The following is a 9,103-nucleotide window of genomic DNA, read 5'->3' on the forward strand; positions in this document are numbered from 1 at the left end:
AAAGCAATCTTGAGAAAGAAAAACAGAGCTGGAGGAATCAGGCTCCCAGACTTCAGACTATACTACAAAGCTACAGTAATCAAGACAGTATGGTACTGGCACAAAATCAGAAATATAGATCAATGGAACAGGATAGAAGGCCCAGAGATAAAACCACACACACGGTCACTTTATCTTTGATAAAGGAGGCAAGCGTATACAATGGAGAAAAGACAGCCTCTTCAATAAGTGGTGCTGGGAAAACTGGACAGCTACATGTAAAAGAATGAAATAAGAACATTCCCTAACACCATACACAAAAGTAAACTCAAAATGGATTGAAGACCTAAATGTAAGGCCAGACACCATAAAACTCTTAGAGAAAACCATAGGCAGAATACTCTATGACATAAATCACAGCAAGATCCTTTTTGACCCACCTCCTAGAGAAATGGAAATAAAAACAAAAATAAACAAATGGGACCTAATGAAACTTAAAAGCTTTTGCACAGCATAGGAAACCATAAACAAGATGAAAAGACAACCCTCAGAATGGGAGAAAATATTTGCAAAGGAAGCAACTGACAAAGGATTAATCTCCAAAATATACAAGCAGCTCATGCAGCTCAATATCAAAAAAACAAACAACCCAATCCAATAATGGGCAGAAGACCTAAACAGACATTTCTCCAAAGAAGATATACAGATTGCCAGCAAACACATGAAAGGATGCTCAACGTCACTAATTATTAGAGAAATGCATATCAAAACTACAATGAGGTATCACCTCACACCAGTCAGAATGGTCATCATCAAAAAATCTACAAACGATAAATGCTGGAGAGGGTGTGGAGAAAAGGGAACCTTCTTGCCCTGTTGGTGGGAATGTAAATTGATACAGCCACTATGGAGAACAGTGTGGAGGTTCCTTAGAAAACTAAAAATAGAACTACCAGATGACCCAGCAATCCCACTACTGGGCATATACCCTGAGAAAAACATAATTCAAAAAGAGTCATGTACCACAATGTTCATTGCAGCACTATTTACAATAGCCAGGACATGGAAGCAACCTAAGTGTCCACTGACAGATGAATGGATAAAGAATATGTAGCACATATATACAATGGAATATTACTCAGCCATAAAAAGAAACAAAGCAGTTATTTGTAGTGAGGTGGATGGACCTAGAGTCTGTCATACAAACTGAAGTAAGTCAGAAAGAGAAAAACAAATACAATATGCTAACACATATATATGGAATCTAAAAAAAAAAATGGTTCTGATGAACCTAGGGGCAGGACAGGAATAAAGACACAGACGTAGAGAATGGACTTGAGGAGATGGGGAGGGGGAAGGGGAAGCTGGGATGAAGTGAGAGAGTAGCACTGACATATATACACTACCAAATATAAAACAGATAGCTAGTGGGAAGCAGCTGCATAGCACATGGAAATCAGCTTGATGCTTTGCAACCACGTAGAGGCGTGGGATAAGGAAGGTGGGAGGGAGATGCAAGATGGAGGGGATATGGGGATATGCGTTATGCATATAGCTGATTCACTTTGTTATACAGCAGAAATTAACACAAGACTGTAAAGCAATTATAATTATACTCCAATAAAGATGTTAAAAAAAAAGAAAAGAATACTGTAAAACTACAGTTATATATTGAAATTATTATTTAAGATCTTCCTAATTAAATGAAGCGTGTCTTGAGTTAAAATGAAGCAGTATTAAAAGCTACATTAACATTTTTCAGTCCTGAAGAGATCACTTAGAAAATTATGGCTCCATTTTGCAGATCATTACTTTAAAAGAAACAGTGAAACACAAAAATTACTGTATTAAACCTTAATTTGAGGAGCAGTTTACTCAACCAACAGGATCTATCTTTTTTGTTAGTTACATGGCCACAACTGACTCTAATTCAAATGAGTAATTAACGCTCCTGATATTTGATGGTGGTCATGAAAGAATCCGCTGCTGTAACCTGAGAGGCATTATTCAGCCTTTGTGATAAGATGTCCTAATAACCCAACAAAACAACTCTTTAATAACAATAGAAAACACACAGTGCTTACCAAACAGCCAGGCGCTGCTGTTTCGAACGCTTTACCTACACTCATTCAATCCCCATAATAGCTTTATGAGTTAGAGACTGTTTTTATCTCCACTTCACAGATATGAAAACTTAGTCACTTGCCAAAGGTCACCAAGTAAAAAGGCAGAGGAAGGACTCAATCATGTTAGCCAGGCTCCAGTGTCTGTGCTCTCACCCACTGCTCTTTACCTCCAGGTTTGCCTCAAGACTCCAGTAATTCAGTGACGGCTGTAATATGACCATGGACGTACAATTTCACTCTCCATTCACTAGAGTAAATCTAGGTCTACCCAGTTTGTACCCTCTGTTCAGAAGCTTTCACTGGCTAATGGCTATATGTGCATATTTTGGCAGGTTTAATCTTGACCCCAGAGTGTATCACAAAAGGTACAATTCTAACAGACTATTTGCTTTCAGTTGATCTCAACAGGGAGCCTAAAGCCCAAGAAGTGGCTTAATCAGATAATGTGAAACTTTAGGACAGAAAAGCTCATACTACTGCATTTATTACAGTGTGTTTAACATTTGTAATCAGACCTAAACTTCCAAAATTCTTATGTCTGACTCGCTCTCTTAGCGAGTTCAGCTAATCTCCCTTTCTACTTCCAATAGATAAAACATACCCAGCAAATGCTGTCCAAGGCAAGTTTTCAGACACGTATCTGAATTTAGTATCATTCTTGTTCCGATCAGGTGTCAGGGTAAACACAGAGCCTTTCAGGTGGACTGCTTGGCTGCCCTTTGCCCAGGAGCACTTTTTGCTTTACTGAATTTCACAGTAAAGTACAGCAACATGTTACAGCTCCTGGCTGAAAATGTAAATAGGAGAGTAAAGTTGTCAGACAAGAGCCTGCCCAACTGTTCCCAGAGGATATTATTCATACTTAAATTTACACTCACTTATATCTCACATCTCTGAATAGCAAAAATGTCACAATTATTTTAGCAGTGATCAAATAAGTTATTTCAATAGCAGGGCTCTAATAAATAAATTCAGGTTAACTAGCAGGCAATTTAAACCTTAAAACGCCAAGAGTGCAGAAAAGCAAGGGAGTGGTGTTAGTAGCAGAGCAGTTTTGGAAGTTCCCGGGATTCCCTTACAAAAAACAGTGAGAGCCACGAGGATGGAAAAAAAGAAAAAACTATACAGTAACATCTTTACCAAAAACCAAGGGAAAAACATCCCCTGGAACTCCAGAACACTAACTACCCTTAGCAACTAGAAAGGGGGAACCACACCTGTGCCAGCAGAAGTGGAGGTTTGAAAATATGGTGCTGTAAGGGTCAAAAGAGCCAAGGAACCCAGAAATCACCAAGTCATTATCCAAAGGAAGGGCGCCTCCCCCCCTCCTTGACATGGGGACCCCAGGAGGGAATCTAGGTACTACACTGAGAACTGGGAGGAGATCTGGCAGGATCTCTTTTGCCAATGAGTGCAAGGAAAGGTCCCAATCAGGACCCCGAAGGCTCGGCAACATCCAGTGGAAGCTCTTTAATAGAAAGACAGACTCCGCGCTGAGCAGAAACTGTTGAGAGTAGAGCACGATATATGTGTTAAAAGACAGCTAGCTAGCTAGCTAAGGCTGACAATAGCTAGATCAGGCTGATCAAGTTTAGTACATCACAGTACTAAAACTGAGACAACTAGACATTATGTGCTGCCTGGTGTGATGCAATAGAAAGTACATTGCATCCCCAATGTAGAAATATTTTTACCAAAAAAAATTAAAACCTGAATCAAACCTAGCCTCTAGATCTAACTCCTAGTTTACAGACAATACGGAGGAGAAAGGAATATGCTAAATAATACAATAAAAATGCAACCAGCCAAATGTGGGAAATTCTGCAGGATAAATAACCTCACCTCTTCAACAAATAAATGGCATGACGATGTGGGGGTGAGGGGGGAGACAAATAAGAAAAGACCTAAAGATACAGCAAATAAAGGAAATATATAGATTTTGTTTGGATCCTGATTTGAAATCACCAACTCTTAAAAAAAATTTTTTTTAGATAATTGGGGAAAATTGACGATGGACTAGGGATTATACTGTGTAATGGAATTACCACTAATTTTATTGGTGTGATAATGGTATTGTGGTATGTTGAAAATAAAAAGGTCCTAATCTGTTAGATACCTAGAGAAGTATATACCAATGAAATAATATGATGTCTGGGATTTACTTTAAATTATTCTGAGAGCCGGCCATGGAAGTGTGAGGAAGGCCACGAATTCCATTTCAAGGTATCTTTGAGCTTGTTGAGTAGACACCATAAGCAAGGCTCACCCTCCTGAGTTGAAACATGTATGGACAAGAAGTTATCACTGAAATCAAATGGTGGTGGACATGTCCAAGGAATCTTTGGGGACTTGACTCCTTTATGAATCTTTCAATAGATGAATGTGCAGAGACAGCAATTGGTGGGTGACAGAACAACACTGGAATGGCAGTATAAGGGAAAATAGTATCATCATGTTAGAAGCCTTGGAATGAGTATAAACAAAGGTTGTGTTCATCAAAGATATCAATTGCTTCCTCATGTCCCATCTCCAAAGGGCCTGTTTTACTATCATATAAAAAATTGAGCAGTGTACATTTTCATATTAAACTTTCTTGTTAAACTTTTTTAATAGTCAAAAAAAATTCCTCACACAGAAAAAATGGGGAATAGATGAAATAAGAATGGCAAAATCTTGATAACTGTTGAAAATGGCAATTCATTAGACTTTTTTTTCCTACTTTTGAATGACTGAAATCCAAAATAAAAAGTTAAATAAAAATGTCTACAAGAGGGAAGACATATGGGAACATATGTTTATGTATGACTGATTCACTTTGTTATAAAGCAGAAACTAACACACCATTGTAAAGCAATTATACCCCAATAAAGATGTTAAAAAAAAAAAATGTCTAGGGACTTCCCTGGTGGTCCACTGGTTAAGACTTGGAGCTTCTACTGCAGGGGGCATGGGTTCAATCCCTGGTCGGGGAACTGAGATACCACATGCTGTGCGGCCAAAAATAAAAAGTCTTATGCACAACATGATTTACAACATCTGATTACTATATTGAAAGCTATAATACAAAAGGAGCAATAGGAGTTATTTAAAAATGCTCCAAATAATTCTTTAATCTTTTTTTGTAGGGTAATTGTCAGGTACTTTAGGTTGGTCTATTAATAGACAAAACTAAAGGTTACCATCTTTAAAAATGTTATCATAGAAAAATAAGGTTTTGTGAATTTTTGCCAAATTTAAAACATTTTCCAAAGGAAACTGTCTTTAGCAGAGATTTCCCAGGCAAGATGTCCATGTCTGGTACCATTCTTCTGAACATTCTCCCCTGCTGCTCCAACAGGAGACAAACCACATTTCCAAGATTGTTAAATTATTACCTAGGAAACTTTTGGCAATTTCCCATTCAGTCACATTTTCCAGTCATTTGGTTCTCATGTTTATAGAGCTGGTTGTTCACTTTTACCCAATGTTCAGGAGGGACTTGGCTCCAGGCAATCCTTTTTTCTTTTTTCCCTTTCAATTTTGACATCTCTATGAGTTAGCTATTATACAGTATTATCACAGCCTATTGCTTTCTGAATCATATTACCCAGGAGACAATCCAGGAATGAACTTGGACTAGAATTTTATATAGCATGCACAGTTTCCTGAAGGTCTTGGTGCCTATTTTTCTGTAATCTGTGAAGGTCCTATTCCTTTTCTTTTCCACACAATATACTATTTGAATAGTTCAGGTATCCTGCATATATTTCTATACTTTTCTTAGCCACAAGCAACTGCTTTAATGAAAAGTAGATACCTGATCTTATTATGCTGGTTAAACCACAGTGCAGGTCAAAGCTGCCTCCTTTTCTGTTCCATCTCCATTATACACTTTGCTCGTTTGGTTTTTGAACACATGCCAACTCTTCTCAAAGATATTTCTCTGGGCTCTAATATTCATTTGTTTTCTATATTTATAAATGTAAACACTATGTAGTTTCCCCAAGTGACTGAATCACCCTGAAACTACCTAAAAAATGATTTCAAAAGTGCAAATGATTTGGGGGCCAGAGGTAGTAATATTAAATCCATTGACAGGACAGAAGGAGGCAGAATTGTAAAGGGAGACTTTATTTCTTGTTTCCAAATAAACATGTATACTCACTGATGTAAGAGTAGGAATACTTCCTATTCTACTAAGGGCTGCGGAAGTTACCCAGAACTCTTATCTCAGCTTTCTCTCTTCATAGAGATAAGAATACTTGTCACAATCTTTTCAGATGATGGAAAAAGATGACTAGATCAGTGATTATGAACCAGTCTGAGCTCTTTGTTAGTAGGATGACTGTACAATGGAATTACCATTAATTTTATAGGTGTGATAATGGTATAGTGGTATGTTAAAGAAAAAATCTGTTAAAGATGCCTAGAGAAGTATGTACCAATGAAATAATATGATGTCTGGGAAGGAATTCACATAGTTCTCAAAGTCAGGGTCAAAACACTTTGTACATCAGGTATTGCAGTAACTGGGAAGAAGGCATCTGAGTGTTAACCACTCTGATGTATTTAAAAGACTAGAATTCCTTAACATACTTTTGTTGATATAATATATGCACATGAAATGTGACAAGTCTCTTTTTGGTCAGGTAGAATAAAAACACAGGTGTCTAAGATTAGCTAATGGGGAAAAAAAACCTTAAAATTCTAAACTGATTAAAGATATAAATAGGCAGGCATCGAAACTGAGAGAATCAATGGGAGTGGAGAAGAAATGAACAAGATTGATGAAAGGACAGAACAAACAAGAAGTTTCAAAGGTTGATGCTGAAAAGAGGAAATGACTCAGTCACAGTTTAGGAAGGGAATTCCAGTTAGGTGAGTTGTATGTGAGCCTGGGAAAGCTCATTACCTACAGAGAACAAGATTCTAGGAGCTCACTGCAGACTGTCCTTGGAGTCATGTACACAAAGCACAACATCAATACTGTAAAAAATAATCTCCCGATAGAGGAGAAAATTTTGGTGTCTTTTACTATTAGTGCTCATGACAGTTCTGGTCATTGAACCTCAAGAGATAATTGGTACAATGGTAGCAAAAACTGGTAAAAAAAAAAAAGACTGAGGTGAAGGAAAAATATTCATATTAGTCTAGTATGAATTTAAGTTATTCATCAAACATTTATTGGGGATTTCACTGTCCCAGGCACTGGGGGTACAGTTTTCAACAAGAGGGGCATAGGTCCTGCCCCTCTAGGAGGCTACAATCCTGCAGATAAATTACTATGATATGGGAAGAATATGGTTTAGGATTGCACTGTTGACATTTATAAAACCATGGACAAAGTGAATCCAGACATGTTCAACTGGAATTCTTCAAATAGGGAGTGTAAGAGACAGACCTGGATAAGACTTTGAGGAAGTAAGGGTGCTTGGTGCTAAGTAATTTGCCTAAAACTAGACTGGAAAGTCTGTGAAGGCAGAGATTATATCTGTTTGATTCACAGTGGTTCACCAGCGACTAACAGAGCATCTGAAAAATAGTAGCCAATCCAGAAATTAAAAAAAAAAAAAGTAAATAAGTGAAGCAAATATTTGCAGTACCTGTTATGTGACTGTCTTGCTTTCATAGTGTTTAGTATGAGTGTCACCGAGGAGTACATATATAGACAATTTAAATACAATGTAATAAGTATTAGGAGTTAAGCATGGGATACTATTAGGATACTATACTAAATAATTCACGGATCTGGAAAGCTTCTTGGAGGAAGAAATACTTGAGATGAGTTTTGAAGGAAGGGAAGCAAAGCCAGTTGGATACAGCATGTATTAAATTCTTGTGGAATGAAACAGCATTACACATTTGAGGAACCCAAAATGGTGCTGCAGATTAGCTGGAGAGAATGGGATACCATGATGGTGTGATGGTAAATTAGGCAATAAGGACTTTTATATACTATGCTAAAATTTGGGCTTTATTGTAAGTCTGGTGATCATTAATATATTTTAAGCAGGGAATGATAGGATCAGATCTGACTTTTGAAGATCACTCAGGCATCAGTGGTAGTGGAAGGCGGGGGAACAGTAAAGGTGGGAAGGTTTAAATTAAGACATGTATGAAGATATGGAATAGATATAAAAGATATTACTGAGAAAGGGATTGGATGAGGGGACCAAGTGAAGGAAAGGTACTAGAATGACTGCAAGGCCTCAGGTTTGAATGTGGTGACACTTAATATGATAGGTAATAGAAGAGCAGAGTTCGGGTTTTTTTGAAGGTGAGTGGGGAGGAAAAAGGATTATAAATCCAGTCTTTACTTGAACTTGACATACCAGCAGGAAATATTAGTGGGTATGCTCCTCTTCTTTTGATGCCAACGTAAGGGAGATCAGTCACACCCTCTCACAAATTTTTCTTGATGTATATGGGTCTTGAGGCAGTACAGAATTTTTGAACTTTTTACGTGCTCTGAGGCCCCTCGCAAATGAACAAGATTGAATGAGCTGGTTGTATGTTGGTTGCTATGAAATGGAGAAATAGTTCTTAATAATTCTGCGACCTCAGACATCATTTCATATGTAAATAAAACATGGCAGCATGGGTAACAAGTCCAATCCTCTCTCCGTTAAACTATAATAACAGTAAAGCAGACATGATAAAATAAGATGTACTACTTTATCTCTTGGAAATTACACCGAGTGGTCGTGTATATTCCATAGTGAAAATTTTATTGGTAGTAGAGAAGCGAAAAATTTGAATGCAATAAATGTTATATGCGATTTTCCTGCATAGCTGTAATTAATCTTTTTTCCTTATTGTTGTTAAATATCATTTTTGTCCTATTTTTTGACCAAATGGTTATTAGCTACCTTAACTTTTAGAAACTTACTAGTTCATTAAGGATGTTTCCGTGCAACCTAAGCACATAAACACACACACTACGGTACTTAAAAGATTAACCTTGTCTTTTATGTGTATATTACATTCACTAAAACAACCCAGGAAAACATTTTTAGCCG

General features: G+C 37.3%; 1 protein-coding gene and 1 pseudogene across 7 annotated transcripts in view; one reads left to right on the forward strand and one right to left on the reverse strand.

The window, feature by feature from the left end:
- The window catches only part of AP4S1 (adaptor related protein complex 4 subunit sigma 1), a 59,788-nt gene that overhangs the window by 48,838 nt on the left and 1,847 nt on the right, over positions 1-9,103 (reverse strand). Inside the window, exon 2 of one of the 7 annotated variants that reach the window (XM_060144037.1) lies at positions 8,417-8,605. The exons of 5 other annotated variants lie outside the window; for them this stretch is intronic. The gene's annotated coding sequence lies outside the window, so the exon portion shown is untranslated. Of the gene's footprint in view, positions 1-2,706; positions 2,805-8,416; positions 8,606-9,103 lie in introns of those variants that run through there. One more of the 7 variants, XM_060144043.1, reaches the window with a different exon arrangement.
- Positions 3,686-4,871, forward strand: LOC132530596 (small nuclear ribonucleoprotein G-like; annotated as a pseudogene).

This window comes from Lagenorhynchus albirostris, chromosome 1, assembly GCF_949774975.1.
Source record: "Lagenorhynchus albirostris chromosome 1, mLagAlb1.1, whole genome shotgun sequence".
Taxonomy (NCBI): domain Eukaryota; kingdom Metazoa; phylum Chordata; class Mammalia; order Artiodactyla; family Delphinidae; genus Lagenorhynchus; species Lagenorhynchus albirostris.